This window comes from Oncorhynchus mykiss, chromosome 9 (genome assembly GCF_057628025.1).
Source record: "Oncorhynchus mykiss isolate SJ-2025 chromosome 9, ASM5762802v1, whole genome shotgun sequence".
NCBI lineage: Eukaryota > Metazoa > Chordata > Actinopteri > Salmoniformes > Salmonidae > Oncorhynchus > Oncorhynchus mykiss.
Genome location: NC_143030.1, coordinates 29,069,814 through 29,095,905, shown reverse-complemented (window position 1 = coordinate 29,095,905; position 26,092 = coordinate 29,069,814). Strand labels below are relative to the sequence as shown.

The 26,092-nt window shown below is 32.6% G+C and overlaps 1 protein-coding gene across 13 annotated transcripts in view; it reads left to right on the top strand.

Annotated features, from left to right (window-relative positions):
* nrxn2b (neurexin 2b) overlaps positions 1 to 26,092 on the top strand; it is a 1,005,166-nt gene that overhangs the window by 923,588 nt on the left and 55,486 nt on the right. The window lies entirely within an intron of this gene.

Below are 26,092 nucleotides of genomic sequence, written 5' to 3'. Positions count from 1 at the left end.
ATGACAGTATATATGTTAGAGAGAGATGAGAAAACACTGACAGTAAATATTTAAGAGAGAGATGAGAAAACACTGACAGTATATTGTAGGCAGAGATGAGAAAAAACTGAAATTAAATAAGTTAGAGAGAAATGAGAAACACTGACAGTAAATATGTTAGAGAGAGATGAGAAAACACTGACTGTAAATATGTTAGAGAGAGATGAGAAAACAATGACAGTATATATGTTAGAGAGAGACGAGAAAACACTGACAGTAAATATGTTAGAGAGAGATGAGAAAACACTGACAGTATATATGGTAGAGAGAGATGAGAAAACGCTGACAGTGTATATGTTAGAGAGAGATGAGAAAACACTGACAGTAACTATGTTAGAGAGAAATGATAAATTACCGACAGTAAATATGTTAGAGAGAGAGAGAAAATAAAACACTGACAGTAAATATGTTAGAGAGAGATGAGAAAACACTGACAGTAAATAATTTAGAGAGAGATGAGAAAACACTGACAGTAAACATGTTAGAGACAAATTAGAAAACACTGACAGTATATATGTTAGAAAGAGATGACTAAACACTAACAGTAAATATGTTAGAAAGAGATGACTAAACACTGACAGTAAATATGTTAGAGAGAGATGAGAAAACACTGACAGTAAATATTTTAGAGAGAGATGAGAAAACACTGACAGTAAATATTTTAGAGAGAGATGAGAAAACACTGACAGTAAATATGTTAGAGAGAGATGAGAAAACACTGACAGTAAATATGTTAGAGAGAGATGATAAAACACTGACAGTAAATATGTTAGAAAGAGATGACTAAACACTGACAGTAAATATTTTAGAGAGAGATGAGACAACATTGACAGTAAATATGTTAGAGAGATGAGAAAACACTGACAGTATATTGTAGGCAGAGATGAGAAAAAAATGAAATTAAATAAGTTAGAGAGAGATGATAAAACACTGACAGTAAATATGTTAAAGAGAGATGAGAAAACACTGACAGTAAATATGTTAGAGAGAGATGAGAAAACAATGACAGTAAATATGTTAGAGAGAGGAGAAAACACTGACAGTATATATGGTAGAGAGAGATGAGAAAATACTGACAGTATATATGGTAGAGAGAGATGATAAAACACTGACAGTAAATATGTTAGAGATGAGAAAACACTGACAGTAAATATGTTGAAGAGAGATGAGAAAACACTGACAGTTAATATGTTAGAGAGAGATGAGAAAACACTGACAGTAAATATGTTAGAGAGAGATGGGAAAACACTGACAGTATATATGTTAGAGAGAGATGAGAAAACACTGACAGTAAACATGTTAGAGACAAATTAGAAAACACTGACAGTAAATATGTTAGAGAGAGATGAGAAAAAACTGAAAATAAATAAGTTAGAGAGAAATGAGAAAACACTGACAGTATATATGTTAGAGAGAGATGAGAAAACACTGACAGTAAACATGTTAGAGACAAATTAGAAAACACTGACAGTATATATGTTAGAAAGAGATGACTAAACACTAACAGTAAATATGTTAGAAAGAGATGACTAAACACTGACAGTAAATATGTTAGAGAGAGATGAGAAAACACTGACAGTAAATATTTTAGAGAGAGATGAGAAAACACTGACAGTAAATATTTTAGAGAGAGATGAGAAAACACTGACAGTAAATATGTTAGAGAGAGATGAGAAAACACTGACAGTAAATATGTTAGAGAGAGGTGATAAAACACTGACAGTAAATATGTTAGAAAGAGATGACTAAACACTGACAGTAAATATTTTAGAGAGAGATGAGAAAACATTGACAGTAAATATGTTAGAGAGAGATGAGAAAACACTGACAGTAAATATGTTAGAGAGAGATGAGAAAACACTGACAGTATATTGTAGGCAGAGATGAGAAAAAAATTAAATTAAATAAGTTAGAGAGAGATGATAAAACACTGACAGTAAATATGTTAAAGAGAGATGAGAAAACACTGACAGTAAATAAGTTAGAGAGAGATGATAAAACACTGACAGTAAATATGTTAAAGAGAGATGAGAAAACACTGACAGTAAACATGTTCGAGAGAGATGAGAAAATACTGACAGTATATATGGTAGAGAGAGATGAGAAAACATTGACAGTAAATATGTTAGAGAGAGATGAGAAAACACTGACACTAAATATGTTAGAGAGAGAGATGAGAAAACACTGACAGTAAATATGTTAGAGAGAGGAGAAAACACTGACAGTTAATATGTTAGAGAGAGATGAGAAAACACTGACAGTTAATATGTTAGAGAGAGATGAGAAAACACTGACAGTAAATATGTTAGAGAGAGATGAGAAAAAACTGAAAATAAATAAGTTAGAGAGAAATGAGAAAACACTGACAGTATATATTTTAGAGAGAGATGAGAAAACATTGACAGTAAATATGTTAGAGAGAGATGAGAACACTGACAGTAAATATGTTAAAGAGAGATGAGAAAACACTGACAGTATATTGTAGGCAGAGATGAGAAAAAAATTAAATTAAATAAGTTAGAGAGAGATGATAAAACACTGACAGTAAATATGTTAGAGAGAGATTAGAAAACACTGACACTAAATATGTTAGAGAGAGATTAGAAAACACTGACACTAAATATGTTAGAGAGAGAGATGAGAAAACACTGACAGTATATATGTTAGAGAGAGATGAGAAAACACTGACAGTATATATGGTAGAGAGAGATGAGAAAACACTGACAGTAAATATGTTAGAGAGAGATTAGAAAACACTGACACTAAATATGTTAGAGAGAGAGATGAGAAAACACTGACAGTATATATGTTAGAGAGAGATGAGAAAACACTGACAGTATATATGTTAGAGAGAGATGAGAAAACACTGACAGTAAATATGTTAGAGAGAGATGAGAAAACACCGACAGTATATATGGTAGAGAGAGATGAGAAAACACTGACAGTAAATATGGTAGAGAGAGATGAGAAAACACTGACAGTAAATATGTTAGAGAGAGATGAGAAAACACTGACAGTAAATATGTTAGAGAGAGATGAGAAAACACTGACAGTAAATATGTTAGAGAGAGATTAGAAAACACTGACACTAAATATGTTAGAGAGAGAGATGAGAAAACACTGACAGTAAATATGTTAGAGAGAGATGATAAAATACTGACTGTAAATATGTTAGAGAGAGAGATGAGAAAACACTGACAGTAAATAAGTTAGAGAGAGATGAGAAAACACTGACAGAAAATTGTAGGGAGATGAGAATTTTTTTAAATTGAATATTTTAGAGAGAAATGAGAAAACGCTGACAGTAAATATGTTAGAGAGAGATGAGAAAACACTGACAGTAATTATGCTAGAGAGAGATGAGAAAACACTGACAGTATATATGTTAGAGAGATATGAGAAAACACTGACAGTAAATATGTTAGAGAGAGATGAGAAAACACTGACAGTAAATATGTTAGAGAGAGATGAGAAAACACTGACAGTATATATGGTAGAGAGAGATGATAAAACACTGACAGTAAATATGTTAGAGAGAAATGTGAAAACACTGACAGTAAATATGTCAGAGAGAGATGATAAAACACTGACTGTAAATATGTTAGAGGGAGATGATAAAACACTGACAGTAAATATGTTAGAGAGAGATGAGAAAACACTGACAGTAATTATGCTAGAGAGAGATGAGAAAACACTGACAGTATATATGTTAGAGAGAGATGAGAAAACACTGACAGTATATATGGTAGAGAGAGATGATAAAACACTGACAGTAAATATGTTAGAGAGAGATGAGAAAACACTGACAGTAAATATGTTAGAGAGAGATGAGAAAACACTGACAGTAAATATGTTAGAGAGAGATGAGAAAACACTGACAGTATATTGTAGGGAGATTATAATTTTTTTCAATTAAATATGTTAGAGAGAAATTAGAAAACCCTGACAGTATATATAGTAGAGAGAGATGAGAAAACACTGACAGTAAATATGTTAGAGAGAGATGAGAAAACACTGACAGTAAATATTTAAGAGAGAGATGAGAAAACACTGACAGTATATTGTAGGCAGAGATGAGAAAAAACTGAAATTAAATAAGTTAGAGAGAAATGAGAAACACTGACAGTAAATATGTTAGAGAGAGATGAGAAAACACTGACAGTATATTGTAGGGAGAGATGAGATTTTTTTAAATTAAATATGTTAGAGAGAGATGATAAAACACTGACTGTAAATATGTTAGAGAGAGATGAGAAAACACTGACAGTATATATGGTAGAGAGAGATGATAAAACACTGACAGTAAATATGTTAGAGAGAAATGTGAAAACACTGACAGTAAATATGTCAGAGAGAGATGATAAAACACTGACTGTAAATATGTTAGAGGGAGATGATAAAACACTGACAGTAAATATGTTAGGCAGGGATGAGAAAAAACTGAAATTAAATAAGTTAGAGAGAGATGAGAAAACACTGACAGTATATATGTTAGAGAGAGATGAGAAAACACTGACAGTATATATGGTAGAGAGAGATGAGAAAACGCTGACAGTGTATATGTTAGAGAGAGATGAGAAAACACTGACAGTAAATATGTTAGAGAGAAATGATAAATTACCGACAGTAAATATGTTAGAGAGAGAGAGATGATAAAACACTGACAGTAAATATGTTAGAGAGAGATGAGAAAACACTGACAGTAAATATTTTAGAGAGAGATGAGAAAACACTGACATTAAACATGTTAGAGACAAATTAGAAAACACTGACAGTATATATGTTAGAAAGAGATGACTAAACACTAACAGTAAATATGTTAGAAAGAGATGACTAAACACTGACAGTAAATATTTTAGAGAGAGATGAGAAAACACTGACAGTAAATATTTTAGAGAGAGATGAGAAAACACTGACAGTAAATATGTTAGAGAGAGATGAGAAAACACTGACAGTAAATATGTTGAAGAGAGATGAGAAAACACTGACAGTAAATATGTTAGAAAGAGATGACTAAACACTGACAGTAAATATTTTAGAGAGAGATGAGAAAACATTGACAGTAAATATGTTAGAGAGAGATGAGAAAACACTGACAGTAAATATGTTAGAGAGAGATGAGAAAACACTGACAGTATATTGTAGGCAGAGATGAGAAAAAAATGAAATTAAATAAGTTAGAGAGAGATGATAAAACACTGACAGTAAATATGTTAAAGAGAGATGAGAAAACACTGACAGTAAATATGTTAGAGAGAGATGAGAAAACAATGACAGTAAATATGTTAGAGAGAGGAGAAAACACTGACAGTGTATATGGTAGAGAGAGATGAGAAAACACTGACAGTATATATGGTAGAGAGAGATGATAAAACACTGACAGTAAATATGTTAGAGAGAGGAGAAAACACTGACAGTTAATATGTTAGAGAGAGATGAGAAAACACTGACAGTAAATATGTTAGAGAGAGATGAGAAAACACTGACAGTTAATATGTTAGAGAGAGATGAGAAAACACTGACAGTAAATATGTTAGAGAGAGATGAGAAAAAACTGAAAATAAATAAGTTAGAGAGAAATGGGAAAACACTGACAGTAAATATGTTAGAGAGAAATGAGAAAACACTGACAGTATATATGTTAGAGAGAGATGATAAAACACTGACAGTAAATATGTTGGAGAGAAATGGGAAAACACTGACAGTAAATATGTTAGAGAGAGATGATAAAACACTGACTGTAAATATGTTAGAGAGAGATGATAAAACACTGACTGTAAATATGTTAGAGAGAGATGAGAAAACACTGACTGTAAATATGTTAGAGAGAGATGAGAAAACACTGACTGTAAATATGTTAGAGAGAGATGATAAAACACTGACTGTAAATATGTTAGAGAGAGATGAGAAAACACTGACTGTAAATAGTTTGGAGAGAGATTATAAAACACTGACTGTAAATGTGTTAGTGAGAGATGATAAAGCACTGACTGTAAATATGTTAGAGAGAGATGAGAAAAAACGGACAGTAAATGTGTTAGAGATGAGAACACTGACAGTAAATATGTTAGAGAGAGATGAGAAAACACTGACAGTATATATGGTAGAGAGAGATGAGAAAACACTGACAGTATACATGGTAGAGAGAGATGAGAAAACACTGACAGTAAATATGTTAGAGAGAGATGAGAAAACACTGACAGTAAATATGTTAGAGAGAGATGATAAAACACTGACAGTAAATATGTTAGAAAGAGATGACTAAACACTGACAGTAAATATTTTAGAGAGAGATGAGAAAACACTGACAGTAAATATGTTAGAAAGAGATGACTAAACACTGACAGTAAATATTTTAGAGAGAGATGAGAAAACACTGACAGTAAATATTTTAGAGAGAGATGAGAAAACACTGACAGTAAATATGTTAGAGAGAGATGAGAAAACACTGACAGTAAATATGTTGAAGAGAGATGAGAAAACACTGACAGTAAATATGTTAGAAAGAGATGACTAAACACTGACAGTAAATATTTTAGAGAGAGATGAGAAAACATTGACAGTAAATATGTTAGAGAGAGGAGAAAACACTGACAGTATATATGGTAGAGAGAGATGAGAAAACACTGACAGTATATATGGTAGAGAGAGATGATAAAACACTGACAGTAAATATGTTAGAGAGAGGAGAAAACACTGACAGTTAATATGTTAGAGAGAGATGAGAAAACACTGACAGTATATTGTAGGCAGAGATGAGAAAAAAATGAAATTAAATAAGTTAGAGAGAGATGATAAAACACTGACAGTAAATATGTTAAAGAGAGATGAGAAAACACTGACAGTAAATATGTTAGAGAGAGATGAGAAAACAATGACAGTAAATATGTTAGAGAGAGGAGAAAACACTGACAGTATATATGGTAGAGAGAGATGAGAAAACACTGACAGTATATATGGTAGAGAGAGATGATAAAACACTGACAGTAAATATGTTAGAGAGAGGAGAAAACACTGACAGTTAATATGTTAGAGAGAGATGAGAAAACACTGACAGTAAATATGTTAGAGAGAGATGAGAAAACACTGACAGTTAATATGTTAGAGAGAGAGATGATAAAACACTGACAGTAAATATGTTAGAGAGAGATGAGAAAACACTGACAGTTAATATGTTAGAGAGAGATGAGAAAACACTGACAGTAAATATGTTAGAGAGAGATGAGAAAACACTGACAGTAAATATGTTAGAGAGAGATGAGAAAAAACTGAAAATAAATAAGTTAGAGAGAAATGGGAAAACACTGACAGTAAATATGTTAGAGAGAAATGAGAAAACACTGACAGTATATATGTTAGAGAGAGATGATAAAACACTGACAGTAAATATGTTGGAGAGAAATGGGAAAACACTGACAGTAAATATGTTAGAGAGAGATGATAAAACACTGACTGTAAATATGTTAGAGAGAGATGATAAAACACTGACTGTAAATATGTTAGAGAGAGATGAGAAAACACTGACTGTAAATATGTTAGAGAGAGATGAGAAAACACTGACTGTAAATATGTTAGAGAGAGATGATAAAACACTGACTGTAAATATGTTAGAGAGAGATGAGAAAACACTGACTGTAAATAGTTTGGAGAGAGATTATAAAACACTGACTGTAAATGTGTTAGTGAGAGATGATAAAACACTGACTGTAAATATGTTAGAGAGAGATGAGAAAAAACGGACAGTAAATGTGTTAGAGATGAGAACACTGACAGTAAATATGTTAGAGAGAGATGAGAAAACACTGACAGTATATATGGTAGAGAGAGATGAGAAAACACTGACAGTATACATGGTAGAGAGAGATGAGAAAACACTGACAGTAAATATGTTAGAGAGAGATGAGAAAACACTGACAGTAAATATGTTAGAGAGAGATGATAAAACACTGACAGTAAATATGTTAGAAAGAGATGACTAAACACTGACAGTAAATATTTTAGAGAGAGATGAGAAAACACTGACAGTAAATATGTTAGAGAGAGATGAGAAAACACTGACAGTAAATATGTTAGAGAGAGATGAGAAAACACTGACAGTATATTGTAGGCAGAGATGAGAAAAAAATGAAATTAAATAAGTTAGAGAGAGATGATAAAACACTGACAGTAAATATGTTAAAGAGAGATGAGAAAACACTGACAGTAAATATGTTAGAGAGAGATGAGAAAACAATGACAGTAAATATGTTAGAGAGAGGAGAAAACACTGACAGTATATATGGTAGAGAGAGATGAGAAAACACTGACAGTATATATGGTAGAGAGAGATGATAAAACACTGACTGTAAATATGTTAGAGAGAGATGAGAAAACACTGACTGTAAATATGTTAGAGAGAGATGAGAAAACACTGACTGTAAATATGTTAGAGAGAGATGATAAAACACTGACTGTAAATATGTTAGAGAGAGATGAGAAAACACTGACTGTAAATATGTTAGAGAGAGATGATAAAACACTGACTGTAAATGTGTTAGTGAGAGATGATAAAACACTGACTGTAAATATGTTAGAGAGAGATGAGAAAAAACGGACAGTAAATATGTTAGAGATGAGAACACTGACAGTAAATATGTTAGAGAGAGATGAGAAAACACTGACAGTAAATATGTTAGAGAGAGATGAGAAAACACTGACAGTATATGTGGTAGAGAGAGATGAGAAAACACTGACAGTAAATATTTTAGAGAGAGATGAGAAAACACTGACAGTAAATATGTTAGAGAGAGATGAGAAAACACTGACAGTAAATATGTTGAAGAGAGATGATAAAACACTGACAGTAAATATGTTAGAAAGAGATGACTAAACACTGACAGTAAATATTTTAGAGAGAGATGAGAAAACATTGACAGTAAATATGTTAGAGAGAGATGAGAAAACACTGACAGTAAATATGTTAGAGAGAGATGAGAAAACACTGACAGTAAATATGTTAGAGAGAGATGAGAAAACACTGACAGTATATTGTAGGCAGAGATGAGAAAAAAATGAAATTAAATAAGTTAGAGAGAGATGATAAAACACTGACAGTAAATATGTTAAAGAGAGATGAGAAAACACTGACAGTAAATATGTTAGAGAGAGATGAGAAAACAATGACAATAAATATGTTAGAGAGAGGAGAAAACACTGACAGTATATATGGTAGAGAGAGATGAGAAAACACTGACAGTATATATGGTAGAGAGAGATGATAAAACACTGACAGTAAATATGTTAGAGAGAGGAGAAAACACTGACAGTTAATATGTTAGAGAGAGATGAGAAAACACTGACAGTAAATATGTTAGAGAGAGATGAGAAAACACTGACAGTTAATATGTTAGAGAGAGATGAGAAAACACTGACAGTAAATATGTTAGAGAGAGATGAGAAAAAACTGAAAATAAATAAGTTAGAGAGAAATGGGAAAACACTGACAGTAAATATGTTAGAGAGAAATGAGAAAACACTGACAGTATATATGTTAGAGAGAGATGATAAAACACTGACAGTAAATATGTTGGAGAGAAATGGGAAAACACTGACAGTAAATATGTTAGAGAGAGATGATAAAACACTGACTGTAAATATGTTAGAGAGAGATGATAAAACACTGACTGTAAATATGTTAGAGAGAGATGAGAAAACACTGACTGTAAATATGTTAGAGAGAGATGAGAAAACACTGACTGTAAATATGTTAGAGAGAGATGATAAAACACTGACTGTAAATATGTTAGAGAGAGATGAGAAAACACTGACTGTAAATAGTTTGGAGAGAGATGATAAAACACTGACTGTAAATGTGTTAGTGAGAGATGAGAAAACACTGACAGTAATTATTTTAGAGAGAGATGAGAAAACACTGACAGTAAATATGTTAGAGAGAGATGAGAAAACACTGACAGTAAAGATGTTGAAGAGAGATGATAAAACACTGACAGTAAATATGTTAGAAAGAGATGACTAAACACTGACAGTAAATATTTTAGAGAGAGATGAGAAAACATTGACAGTAAATATGTTAGAGAGAGATGAGAAAACACTGACAGTAAATATGTTAGAGAGAGATGAGAAAACACTGACAGTAAATATGTTAGAGAGAGATGAGAAAACACTGACAGTATATTGTAGGCAGAGATGAGAAAAAAATTAAATTAAATAAGTTAGAGAGAGATGATAAAACACTGACAGTAAATATGTTAAAGAGAGATGAGAAAACACTGACAGTAAATATGTTAGAGAGAGATGAGAAAACAATGACAATAAATATGTTAGAGAGAGGAGAAAACACTGACAGTATATATGGTAGAGAGAGATGAGAAAACACTGACAGTATATATGGTAGAGAGAGATGATAAAACACTGACAGTAAATATGTTAGAGAGAGGAGAAAACACTGACAGTTAATATGTTAGAGAGAGATGAGAAAACACTGACAGTAAATATGTTAGAGAGAGATGAGAAAACACTGACAGTTAATATGTTAGAGAGAGATGAGAAAACACTGACAGTAAATATGTTAGAGAGAGATGAGAAAAAACTGAAAATAAATAAGTTAGAGAGAAATGGGAAAACACTGACAGTAAATATGTTAGAGAGAAATGAGAAAACACTGACAGTATATATGTTAGAGAGAGATGATAAAACACTGACAGTAAATATGTTGGAGAGAAATGGGAAAACACTGACAGTAAATATGTTAGAGAGAGATGATAAAACACTGACTGTAAATATGTTAGAGAGAGATGATAAAACACTGACTGTAAATATGTTAGAGAGAGATGAGAAAACACTGACAGTAAATATTTTAGAGAGAGATGAGAAAACACTGACAGTAAATATGTTAGAAAGAGATGACTAAACACTGACAGTAAATATTTTAGAGAGAGATGAGAAAACACTGACAGTAAATATTTTAGAGAGAGATGAGAAAACACTGACAGTAAATATGTTAGAGAGAGATGAGAAAACACTGACAGTAAATATGTTGAAGAGAGATGAGAAAACACTGACAGTAAATATGTTAGAAAGAGATGACTAAACACTGACAGTAAATATTTTAGAGAGAGATGAGAAAACATTGACAGTAAATATGTTAGAGAGAGGAGAAAACACTGACAGTATATATGGTAGAGAGAGATGAGAAAACACTGACAGTATATATGGTAGAGAGAGATGATAAAACACTGACAGTAAATATGTTAGAGAGAGGAGAAAACACTGACAGTTAATATGTTAGAGAGAGATGAGAAAACACTGACAGTATATTGTAGGCAGAGATGAGAAAAAAATGAAATTAAATAAGTTAGAGAGAGATGATAAAACACTGACAGTAAATATGTTAAAGAGAGATGAGAAAACACTGACAGTAAATATGTTAGAGAGAGATGAGAAAACAATGACAGTAAATATGTTAGAGAGAGGAGAAAACACTGACAGTATATATGGTAGAGAGAGATGATAAAACACTGACAGTAAATATGTTAGAGAGAGGAGAAAACACTGACAGTTAATATGTTAGAGAGAGATGAGAAAACACTGACAGTAAATATGTTAGAGAGAGATGAGAAAACACTGACAGTTAATATGTTAGAGAGAGAGATGATAAAACACTGACAGTAAATATGTTAGAGAGAGATGAGAAAACACTGACAGTTAATATGTTAGAGAGAGATGAGAAAACACTGACAGTAAATATGTTAGAGAGAGATGAGAAAACACTGACAGTAAATATGTTAGAGAGAGATGAGAAAAAACTGAAAATAAATAAGTTAGAGAGAAATGGGAAAACACTGACAGTAAATATGTTAGAGAGAAATGAGAAAACACTGACAGTATATATGTTAGAGAGAGATGATAAAACACTGACAGTAAATATGTTGGAGAGAAATGGGAAAACACTGACAGTAAATATGTTAGAGAGAGATGATAAAACACTGACTGTAAATATGTTAGAGAGAGATGATAAAACACTGACTGTAAATATGTTAGAGAGAGATGAGAAAACACTGACTGTAAATATGTTAGAGAGAGATGAGAAAACACTGACTGTAATTATGTTAGAGAGAGATGATAAAACACTGACTGTAAATATGTTAGAGAGAGATGAGAAAACACTGACTGTAAATAGTTTGGAGAGAGATTATAAAACACTGACTGTAAATGTGTTAGTGAGAGATGATAAAACACTGACTGTAAATATGTTAGAGAGAGATGAGAAAAAACGGACAGTAAATGTGTTAGAGATGAGAACACTGACAGTAAATATGTTAGAGAGAGATGAGAAAACACTGACAGTATATATGGTAGAGAGAGATGAGAAAACACTGACAGTATACATGGTAGAGAGAGATGAGAAAACACTGACAGTAAATATGTTAGAGAGAGATGAGAAAACACTGACAGTAAATATGTTAGAGAGAGATGATAAAACACTGACAGTAAATATGTTAGAAAGAGATGACTAAACACTGACAGTAAATATTTTAGAGAGAGATGAGAAAACACTGACAGTAAATATGTTAGAGAGAGATGAGAAAACACTGACAGTAAATATGTTAGAGAGAGATGAGAAAACACTGACAGTATATTGTAGGCAGAGATGAGAAAAAAATGAAATTAAATAAGTTAGAGAGAGATGATAAAACACTGACAGTAAATATGTTAAAGAGAGATGAGAAAACACTGACAGTAAATATGTTAGAGAGAGATGAGAAAACAATGACAGTAAATATGTTAGAGAGAGGAGAAAACACTGACAGTATATATGGTAGAGAGAGATGAGAAAACACTGACAGTATATATGGTAGAGAGAGATGATAAAACACTGACTGTAAATATGTTAGAGAGAGATGAGAAAACACTGACTGTAAATATGTTAGAGAGAGATGAGAAAACACTGACTGTAAATATGTTAGAGAGAGATGATAAAACACTGACTGTAAATATGTTAGAGAGAGATGAGAAAACACTGACTGTAAATATGTTAGAGAGAGATGATAAAACACTGACTGTAAATGTGTTAGTGAGAGATGATAAAACACTGACTGTAAATATGTTAGAGAGAGATGAGAAAAAACGGACAGTAAATATGTTAGAGATGAGAACACTGACAGTAAATATGTTAGAGAGAGATGAGAAAACACTGACAGTAAATATGTTAGAGAGAGATGAGAAAACACTGACAGTATATGTGGTAGAGAGAGATGAGAAAACACTGACAGTAAATATTTTAGAGAGAGATGAGAAAACACTGACAGTAAATATGTTAGAGAGAGATGAGAAAACACTGACAGTAAATATGTTGAAGAGAGATGATAAAACACTGACAGTAAATATGTTAGAAAGAGATGACTAAACACTGACAGTAAATATTTTAGAGAGAGATGAGAAAACATTGACAGTAAATATGTTAGAGAGAGATGAGAAAACACTGACAGTAAATATGTTAGAGAGAGATGAGAAAACACTGACAGTAAATATGTTAGAGAGAGATGAGAAAACACTGACAGTATATTGTAGGCAGAGATGAGAAAAAAATGAAATTAAATAAGTTAGAGAGAGATGATAAAACACTGACAGTAAATATGTTAAAGAGAGATGAGAAAACACTGACAGTAAATATGTTAGAGAGAGATGAGAAAACAATGACAATAAATATGTTAGAGAGAGGAGAAAACACTGACAGTATATATGGTAGAGAGAGATGAGAAAACACTGACAGTATATATGGTAGAGAGAGATGATAAAACACTGACAGTAAATATGTTAGAGAGAGGAGAAAACACTGACAGTTAATATGTTAGAGAGAGATGAGAAAACACTGACAGTAAATATGTTAGAGAGAGATGAGAAAACACTGACAGTTAATATGTTAGAGAGAGATGAGAAAACACTGACAGTAAATATGTTAGAGAGAGATGAGAAAAAACTGAAAATAAATAAGTTAGAGAGAAATGGGAAAACACTGACAGTAAATATGTTAGAGAGAAATGAGAAAACACTGACAGTATATATGTTAGAGAGAGATGATAAAACACTGACAGTAAATATGTTGGAGAGAAATGGGAAAACACTGACAGTAAATATGTTAGAGAGAGATGATAAAACACTGACTGTAAATATGTTAGAGAGAGATGATAAAACACTGACTGTAAATATGTTAGAGAGAGATGAGAAAACACTGACTGTAAATATGTTAGAGAGAGATGAGAAAACACTGACTGTAAATATGTTAGAGAGAGATGATAAAACACTGACTGTAAATATGTTAGAGAGAGATGAGAAAACACTGACTGTAAATAGTTTGGAGAGAGATGATAAAACACTGACTGTAAATGTGTTAGTGAGAGATGATAAAACACTGACTGTAAATATGTTAGAGAGAGATGAGAAAAAACGGACAGTAAATGTGTTAGAGATGAGAACACTGACAGTAAATATGTTAGAGAGAGATGAGAAAACACTGACAGTAAATATGTTAGAGAGAGATGAGAAAACACTGACAGTATATATGGTAGAGAGAGATGAGAAAACACTGACAGTATACATGGTAGAGAGAGATGAGAAAACACTGACAGTAAATATGTTAGAGAGAGATGAGAAAACACTGACAGTAAATATGTTAGAGAGAGATGATAAAACACTGACAGTAAATATGTTAGAAAGAGATGACTAAACACTGACAGTAAATATTTTAGAGAGAGATGAGAAAACACTGACAGTAAATATGTTAGAGAGAGATGAGAAAACACTGACAGTAAATATGTTAGAGAGAGATGAGAAAACACTGACAGTATATTGTAGGCAGAGATGAGAAAAAAATGAAATTAAATAAGTTAGAGAGAGATGATAAAACACTGACAGTAAATATGTTAAAGAGAGATGAGAAAACACTGACAGTAAATATGTTAGAGAGAGATGAGAAAACAATGACAGTAAATATGTTAGAGAGAGGAGAAAACACTGGCAGTATATATGGTAGAGAGAGATGAGAAAACACTGACAGTATATATGGTAGAGAGAGATGATAAAACACTGACTGTAAATATGTTAGAGAGAGATGAGAAAACACTGACTGTAAATATGTTAGAGAGAGATGAGAAAACACTGACTGTAAATATGTTAGAGAGAGATGATAAAACACTGACTGTAAATATGTTAGAGAGAGATGAGAAAACACTGACTGTAAATATGTTAGAGAGAGATGATAAAACACTGACTGTAAATGTGTTAGTGAGAGATGATAAAACACTGACTGTAAATATGTTAGAGAGAGATGAGAAAAAACGGACAGTAAATATGTTAGAGATGAGAACACTGACAGTAAATATGTTAGAGAGAGATGAGAAAACACTGACAGTAAATATGTTAGAGAGAGATGAGAAAACACTGACAGTATATGTGGTAGAGAGAGATGAGAAAACACTGACAGTAAATTTGTTAGAGAGAGATGAGAAAACACTGACAGTATATTGTAGGCAGTGATGAGAAAAAACTGACATTAAATAAGTTAGAGAGAGATGATAAAACACTGAGAGTAAATATGTTAGAGAGAGATGAGAAAACACTGACAGTAAATATGTTAGAGAGAGATGAGAAAACACCGACAGTATATATGGTAGAGAGAGATGAGAAAACACTGACAGTAAATATGTTAGAGAGAGATGAGAAAACACTGACAGAAAATTGTAGGGAGATGAGAAAACACTGACAGTAAATATTTTAGAGAGAGATGAGAAAACACTGACATTAAATATGTTAGAGAGAGATGAGAAAACACTGACAGTAAATATGTTAGAGAGAGATGAGAAAACACTGACAGTAAATATGTTAGAGAGAGATGAGAAAACACTGACAGTAAATATGTTAGAGAGAGATGAGAAAACACTGACACTAAATATGTTAGAGAGAGAGATGAGAAAACACTGACAGTAAATATGTTAGAGAGAGATGATAAAATACTGACTGTAAATATGTTAGAGAAAGAGATGAGAAAACACCGACAGTATATATGGTAGAGAGAGATGAGAAAACACTGACAGTAAATATGGTAGAGAGAGATTAGAAAACACTGACAGTAAATATGTTAGAGAGAGATGAGAAAACACGGACAGTAAATATGTTAGAGAGAGATGAGAAAACACTGACAGTATATATGTTAGAGAGAGATGAGAAAACACTGACAGTATATATGTTAGAGGGAGATGAGAAAACACTGACAGTAAATATGTTAGAGAGAGATGAGAAAACACTGACAGTATATATGTTAGAGAGAGATGAGAAAACACTGACAGTAAATATGTTAGAGAGAGATGAGAAAACACTGACAGTATATATGTTAGAGAGAGATGAGAAAACACTGACAGTATATATGTTAGAGGGAGATGAGAAAACACTGACAGTAAATATGTTAGAGAGAGATGAGAAAACACTGACAGTATATATGTTAGAGAGAGATGAGAAAACACTGACAGTAAATATGTTAGAGAGAGATGAGAAAACACCGACAGTAAACATGCTAGAGAGAGATGACAAAACACTGACAGTAAATATGTTAGAGAGAGATGAGAAAACACTTTCAGTAAATATGTTAGAGTGAGATGAGAAAACACTGACAGTATATATGTTAGAGAGAGATGAGAAAACACTGACAGTAAATATGTTAGAGAGAGATGAGAAAACACTGACAGTAAATATGTTAGAGAGAGAGATGATAAAACACTGACAGTAAATATGTTAGAGAGAGATGATAAAATACTGACTGTAAATATGTTAGAGAGAGAGATGAGAAAACACTGACAGTAAATATGTAAGAGAGATGAGAAAACACTGACAGTAAATTTGTTAGAGAGAGATGAGAAAACACTGACAGTAAATTTGTTAGAGAGATGAGGAAACACTGACAGTAAATATGTTAGAGAGAGATGAGAAAACACTGACAGTAAATATGTTAGAGAGAGATGAGAAAACACTGACAGTAAATATGTTAGAGAGAGATGAGAAAACACTGACAGTAAATATGTTAGAGAGAGATGAGAAAACACTGACACTAAATATGTTAGAGAGAGAGATGATAAAACACTGACAGTAAATATGTTAGAGAGAGATGATAAAATACTGACTGTAAATATGTTAGAGAGAGATGAGAAAACACTGACAGTATATATGTTAGAGAGAGATGAGAAAACACTGACAGTAAATATGTTAGAGAGAGATGAGAAAACACTGACAGTATATATGTTAGAGAGAGATGAGAAAACACTGACAGTATATATGTTAGAGAGAGATGAGAAAACACTGACAGTAAATATGTTAGAGAGAGATGAGAAAACACTGACAGTATATATGTTAGAGAGAGATGAGAAAACACCGACAGTAAATATGTTAGAGAGAGATGAGAAAACACCGACAGTAAACATGCTAGAGAGAGATGACAAAACACTGACAGTAAATATGTTAGAGAGAGATGAGAAAACACTTTCAGTAAATATGTTAGAGAGAGATGAGAAAACACTGACAGTAAATATGTTAGAGAGAGATGAGAAAACACTGACAGTAAATATGTTAGAGAGAGATGAGAAAACACTGACAGTAAATATGTTAGAGAGAGAGATGATAAAACACTGACAGTAAATATGTTAGAGAGAGATGATAAAATACTGACTGTAAATATGTTAGAGAGAGAGATGAGAAAACACTGACAGTAAATATGTATGAGAGATGAGAAAACACTGACAGTAAATATGTTAGAGAGAGATGAGAAAACACCGACAGTAAACATGCTAGAGAGAGATGACAAAACACTGACAGTAAATATGTTAGAGAGAGATGAGAAAACACTTTCAGTAAATATGTTAGAGAGAGATGAGAAAACACTGACAGTAAATATGTTAGAGAGAGATGAGAAAACACTGACAGTAAATATGTTAGAGAGAGATGAGAAAACACTGACAGTAAATATGTTAGAGAGAGAGATGATAAAACACTGACAGTAAATATGTTAGAGAGAGATGATAAAATACTGACTGTAAATATGTTAGAGAGAGAGATGAGAAAACACTGACAGTAAATATGTAAGAGAGATGAGAAAACACTGACAGTAAATTTGTTAGAGAGAGATGAGAAAACACTTTCAGTAAATATGTTAGAGAGAGATGAGAAAACACTGACAGTAAATATGTTAGAGAGAGAGATGATAAAACACTGACAGTAAATATGTTAGAGAGAGATGATAAAATACTGACTGTAAATATGTTAGAGAGAGAGATGAGAAAACACTGACAGTAAATATGTAAGAGAGATGAGAAAACACTGACAGTAAATATGTTAGAGAGAGATGAGAAAACACTGACACTAAATATGTTAGAGAGAGAGATGATAAAACACTGACAGTAAATATGTTAGAGAGAGATGATAAAATACTGACTGTAAATATGTTAGAGAGAGATGAGAAAACACTGACAGTATATATGTTAGAGAGAGATGAGAAAACACTGACAGTAAATATGTTAGAGAGAGATGAGAAAACACTGACAGTATATATGTTAGAGAGAGATGAGAAAACACTGACAGTATATATGTTAGAGAGAGATGAGAAAACACTGACAGTAAATATGTTAGAGAGAGATGAGAAAACACTGACAGTATATATGTTAGAGAGAGATGAGAAAACACCGACAGTAAATATGTTAGAGAGAGATGAGAAAACACCGACAGTAAACATGCTAGAGAGAGATGACAAAACACTTTCAGTAAATATGTTAGCGAGAGATGAGAAAACACTGACAGTAAATATGTTAGAGAGAGATGAGAAAACACTGACAGTAAATATGTTAGAGAGAGATGAGAAAACACTGACAGTAAATATGTTAGAGAGAGAGATGATAAAACACTGACAGTAAATATGTTAGAGAGAGATGATAAAATACTGACTGTAAATATGTTAGAGAGAGAGATGAGAAAACACTGACAGTAAATATGTATGAGAGATGAGAAAACACTGACAGTAAATATGTTAGAGAGAGATGAGAAAACACAGACAGTAAACATGCTAGAGAGAGATGAGAAAACACTGACAGTAAATATGTTAGAGAGAGATGAGAAAACACTGACAGTAAATATGTTAGAGAGAGAGATGATAAAACACTGACAGTAAATATGTTAGAGAGAGATGATAAAATACTGACTGTAAATATGTTAGAGAGAGATGAGAAAACACTGACAGTATATATGTTAGAGAGAGATGAGAAAACACTGACAGTAAATATGTTAGAGAGAGATGAGAAAACACTGACAGTATATATGTTAGAGAGAGATGAGAAAACACTGACAGTATATATGTTAGAGGGAGATGAGAAAACACTGACAGTAAATATGTTAGAGAGAGATGAGAAAACACTGACAGTATATATGTTAGAGAGAGATGAGAAAACACTGACAGTAAATATGTTAGAGAGAGATGAGAAAACACCGACAGTAAACATGCTAGAGAGAGATGACAAAACACTGACAGTAAATATGTTAGAGAGAGATGAGAAAACACTTTCAGTAAATATGTTAGAGTGAGATGAGAAAACACTGACAGTATATATGTTAGAGAGAGATGAGAAAACACTGACAGTAAATATGTTAGAGAGAGATGAGAAAACACTGACAGTAAATATGTTAGAGAGAGAGATGATAAAACACTGACAGTAAATTTGTTAGAGAGAGATGAGAAAACACTGACAGTAAATTTGTTAGAGAGATGAGGAAACACTGACAGTAAATTTGTTAGAGAGAGATGAGAAAACACTGACAGTAAATATGTTAGAGAGAGATGAGAAAACACTGACAGTAAATATGTTAGAGAGAGATGAGAAAACACTGACAGTAAATATGTTAGAGAGAGATGAGAAAACACTGACACTAAATATGTTAGAGAGAGAGATGATAAAACACTGACAGTAAATATGTTAGAGAGAGATGATAAAATACTGACTGTAAATATGTTAGAGAGAGATGAGAAAACACTGACAGTATATATGTTAGAGAGAGATGAGAAAACACTGACAGTAAATATGTTAGAGAGAGATGAGAAAACACTGACAGTATATATGTTAGAGAGAGATGAGAAAACACTGACAGTATATATGTTAGAGAGAGATGAGAAAACACTGACAGTAAATATGTTAGAGAGAGATGAGAAAACACTGACAGTATATATGTTAGAGAGAGATGAGAAAACACCGACAGTAAATATGTTAGAGAGAGATGAGAAAACACCGACAGTAAACATGCTAGAGAGAGATGACAAAACACTGACAGTAAATATGTTAGAGAGAGATGAGAAAACACTTTCAGTAAATATGTTAGAGAGAGATGAGAAAACACTGACAGTAAATATGTTAGAGAGAGATGAGAAAACACTGACAGTAAATATGTTAGAGAGAGATGAGAAAACACTGACAGTAAATATGTTAGAGAGAGAGATGATAAAACACTGACAGTAAATATGTTAGAGAGAGATGATAAAATACTGACTGTAAATATGTTAGAGAGAGAGATGAGAAAACACTGACAGTAAATATGTATGAGAGATGAGAAAACACTGACAGTAAATATGTTAGAGAGAGATGAGAAAACACCGACAGTAAACATGCTAGAGAGAGATGACAAAACACTGACAGTAAATATGTTAGAGAGAGATGAGAAAACACTTTCAGTAAATATGTTAGAGAGAGATGAGAAAACACTGACAGTAAATATGTTAGAGAGAGATGAGAAAACACTGACAGTAAATATGTTAGAGAGAGATGAGAAAACACTGACAGTAAATATGTTAGAGAGAGAGATGATAAAACACTGACAGTAAATATGTTAGAGAGAGATGATAAAATACTGACTGTAAATATGTTAGAGAGAGAGATGAGAAAACACTGACAGTAAATATGTAAGAGAGATGAGAAAACACTGACAGTAAATTTGTTAGAGAGAGATGAGAAAACACTTTCAGTAAATATGTTAGAGAGAGATGAGAAAACACTGACAGTAAATATGTTAGAGAGAGAGATGATAAAACACTGACAGTAAATATGTTAGAGAGAGATGATAAAATACTGACTGTAAATATGTTAGAGAGAGAGATGAGAAAACACTGACAGTAAATATGTAAGAGAGATGAGAAAACACTGACAGTAAATATGTTAGAGAGAGATGAGAAAACACTGACACTAAATATGTTAGAGAGAGAGATGATAAAACACTGACAGTAAATATGTTAGAGAGAGATGATAAAATACTGACTGTAAATATGTTAGAGAGAGATGAGAAAACACTGACAGTATATATGTTAGAGAGAGATGAGAAAACACTGACAGTAAATATGTTAGAGAGAGATGAGAAAACACTGACAGTATATATGTTAGAGAGAGATGAGAAAACACTGACAGTATATATGTTAGAGAGAGATGAGAAAACACCGACAGTAAATATGTTAGAGAGAGATGAGAAAACACCGACAGTAAACATGCTAGAGAGAGATGACAAAACACTGACAGTAAATATGTTAGAGAGAGATGAGAAAACACTTTCAGTAAATATGTTAGAGAGAGATGAGAAAACACTGACAGTAAATATGTTAGAGAGAGATGAGAAAACACTGACAGTAAATATGTTAGAGAGAGATGAGAAAACACTGACAGTAAATATGTTAGAGAGAGAGATGATAAAACACTGACAGTAAATATGTTGGAGAGAGATGATAAAATACTGACTGTAAATATGTTAGAGAGAGAGATGAGAAAACACTGACAGTAAATATGTATGAGAGATGAGAAAACACTGACAGTAAATATGTTAGAGAGAGATGAGAAAACACCGACAGTAAACATGCTAGAGAGAGATGAGAAAACACTGACAGTAAATATGTTAGAGAGAGATGAGAAAACACTGACAGTAAATATGTTAGAGAGAGAGATGATAAAACACTGACAGTAAATATGTTAGAGAGAGATGATAAAATACTGACTGTAAATATGTTAGAGAGAGAGATGAGAAAACACTGACAGTAAATATGTAAGAGAGATGAGAAAACACTGACAGTAAACATGCTAGAGAGAGATGAGAAAACACTGACAGTAAATATGTTAGAGAGAGATGAGAAAACACTGACAGTAAATATGTTAGAGAGAGAGATGATAAAACACTGACAGTAAATATGTATGAGAGATGAGAAAACACTGACAGTAAATATGTTAGAGAGAGATGAGAAAACACCGACAGTAAACATGCTAGAGAGAGATGAGAAAACACTGACAGTAAATATGTTAGAGAGAGATGAGAAAACACTGACAGTAAATATGTTAGAGAGAGAGATGATAAAACACTGACAGTAAATATGTTAGAGAGAGATGATAAAATACTGACTGTAAATATGTTAGAGAGAGAGATGAGAAAACACTGACAGTAAATATGTAAGAGAGATGAGAAAACACTGACAGTAAATTTGTTAGAGAGAGATGAGAAAAAAATGACAGTAAATTTGTTAGAGAGATGAGGAAACACTGACATAAAATTTGTTAGAGAGAGATGAGAAAACACTGACAGTAAATATGTTAGAGAGAGATGAGAAAACACTGACAGTAAATATGTTAGAGAGAGATGAGAAAACACTGACAGTAAATATGTTAGAGAGAGATGAGAAAACACTGACACTAAATATGTTAGAGAGAGAGATGATAAAACACTGACAGTAAATATGTTAGAGAGAGATGATAAAATACTGACTGTAAATATGTTAGAGAGAGATGAGAAAACACTGACAGTATATATGTTAGAGAGAGATGAGAAAACACTGACAGTAAATATGTTAGAGAGAGATGAGAAAACACTGACAGTATATATGTTAGAGAGAGATGAGAAAACACTGACAGTAAATATGTTAGAGAGAGATGAGAAAACACTGACAGTATATATGTTAGAGAGAGATGAGAAAACACTGACAGTAAATATGTTAGAGAGAGATGAGAAAACACCTGACAGTAAACATGCTAGAGAGAGATGACAAAACACTGACAGTAAATATGTTAGAGAGAGATGAGAAAACACTTTCAGTAAATATGTTAGAGAGAGATGAGAAAACACTGACAGTAAATATGTTAGAGAGAGATGAGAAAACACTGACAGTAAATATGTTAGAGAGAGATGAGAAAACACTGACAGTAAATATGTTAGAGAGAGAGATGATAAAACACTGACAGTAAATATGTTAGAGAGAGATGATAAAATACTGACTGTAAATATGTTAGAGAGAGAGATGAGAAAACACTGACAGTAAATATGTATGAGAGATGAGAAAACACTGACAGTAAATTTGTTAGAGAGAGATGAGAAAACACTGACAGTAAATTTGTTAGAGAGATGAGGAAACACTGACAGTAAATTTGTTAGAGAGAGATGAGAAAACACTGACAGTATATTGTAGGCAGTGATGAGAAAAAACTGACATTAAATAAGTTAGAGAGAGATGAGAAAACACTGACAGTAAATTTGTTAGAGAGATGCGAAAACACTGACAGTAAATATGTTAGAGAGAGAGATGATAAAACACTGACAGTAAATATGTTAGAGAGAGATGATAAAATACTGACTGTAAATATGTTAAAGAGAGAGATGAGAAAACACTGACAGTAAATATGTAAGAGAGATGAGAAAACACTGACAGTAAATTTGTTAGAGAGAGATGAGAAAACACTGACAGTAAATTTGTTAGAGAGATGAGGAAAAACTGACAGTATATTGTAGGCAGTGATGAGAAAAAACTGACATTAAATAAGTTAGAGAGAGATGAGAAAACACTGACAGTATATTGTAGGCAGTGATGAGAAAAAACTGACATTAAATAAGTTAGAGAGAGATGAGAAAACACTGACAGTAAATATGTTAGAGAGATGAGAAAACACTGACAGTAAATTTGGTAGAGAGAGATGAGAAAACACTGACAGTAAATTTGTTAGAGAGATGAGGAAACACTGACAGTAAATATGTTAGAGAGATGAGAAAACACTGACAGTAAATTTGGTAGAGAGAGATGAGAAAACACTGACAGTAAATTTGTTAGAGAGATGAGAAAACACTGACAGTAAATATGTTAGAGAGAGATGAGAAAACACTGACAGTATATATGTTAGAGAGAGATGAGAAAACACTGACAGTAAATATGTTAGAGAGAGATGAGAAAACACTGACAGTAAATATGTTAGAGAGAGATGAGAAAACACCGACAGTAAACATGCTAGAGAGAGATGAGAAAACACTGACAGTAAATATGTTAGAGAGAGATGAGAAAACACTGACAGTAAATATGTTAGAGAGAGAGATGATAAAACACTGACAGTAAATATGTTAGAGAGAGATGATAAAATACTGACTGTAAATATGTTAGAGAGAGAGATGAGAAAACACTGACAGTAAATATGTATGAGAGATGAGAAAACACTGACAGTAAATTTGTTAGAGAGAGATGAGAAAACACTGACAGTAAATTTGTTAGAGAGATGAGGAAACACTGACAGTAAATTTGTTAGAGAGAGATGAGAAAACACTGACAGTATATTGTAGGCAGTGATGAGAAAAAACTGACATTAAATAAGTTAGAGAGAGATGAGAAAACACTGACAGTAAATTTGTTAGAGAGATGAGAAAACACTGACAGTAAATATGTTAGAGAGAGAGATGATAAAACACTGACAGTAAATATGTTAAAGAGAGAGATGAGAAAACACTGACAGTAAATATGTAAGAGAGATGAGAAAACACTGACAGTAAATTTGTTAGAGAGAGATGAGAAAACACTGACAGTAAATTTGTTAGAGAGATGAGGAAAAACTGACAGTATATTGTAGGCAGTGATGAGAAAAAACTGACATTAAATAAGTTAGAGAGAGATGAGAAAACACTGACAGTATATTGTAGGCAGTGATGAGAAAAAACTGACATTAAATAAGTTAGAGAGAGATGAGAAAACACTGACAGTAAATATGTTAGAGAGATGAGAAAACACTGACAGTAAATTTGGTAGAGAGAGATGAGAAAACACTGACAGTAAATTTGTTAGAGAGATGAGGAAACACTGACAGTAAATATGTTAGAGAGATGAGAAAACACTGACAGTAAATTTGGTAGAGAGATGAGAAAACACTGACAGTAAATTTGTTAGAGAGATGAGAAAACACTGACAGTAAATATGTTAGAGAGAGATGAGAAAACACTGACAGTATATATGTTAGAGAGAGATGAGAAAACACTGACAGTAAATATGTTAGAGAGAGATGAGAAAACACTGACAGTATATATGTTAGAGAGAGATGAGAAAACACTGACAGTAAATATGTTAGAGAGAGATGAGAAAACACCGACAGTAAACATGCTAGAGAGAGATGACAAAACACTGACAGTAAATATGTTAGAGAGAGATGAGAAAACACTTTCAGTAAATATGTTAGAGAGAGATGAGAAAACACTGACAGTAAATATGTTAGAGAGAGATGAGAAAACACTGACAGTAAATATGTTAGAGAGAGATGAGAAAACACTGACAGTAAATATGTTAGAGAGAGAGATGATAAAACACTGACAGTAAATATGTTAGAGAGAGATGATAAAATACTGACTGTAAATATGTTAGAGAGAGAGATGAGAAAACACTGACAGTAAATATGTTAGAGAGATGAGAAAACACTGACAGTAAATTTGTTAGAGAGAGATGAGAAAACACTGACAGTAAATTTGTTAGAGAGATGAGGAAACACTGACAGTAAATTTGTTAGAGAGAGATGAGAAAACACTGACAGTATATTGTAGGCAGTGATGAGAAAAAACTGACATTAAATAAGTTAGAGAGAGATGATAAAACACTGAGAGTAAATATGTTAGAGAGAGATGAGAAAACACTGACAGTATATATGTTAGAGAGAGATGAGAAAACACTGACAGTAAATATGTTAGAGAGAGATGAGAAAACACC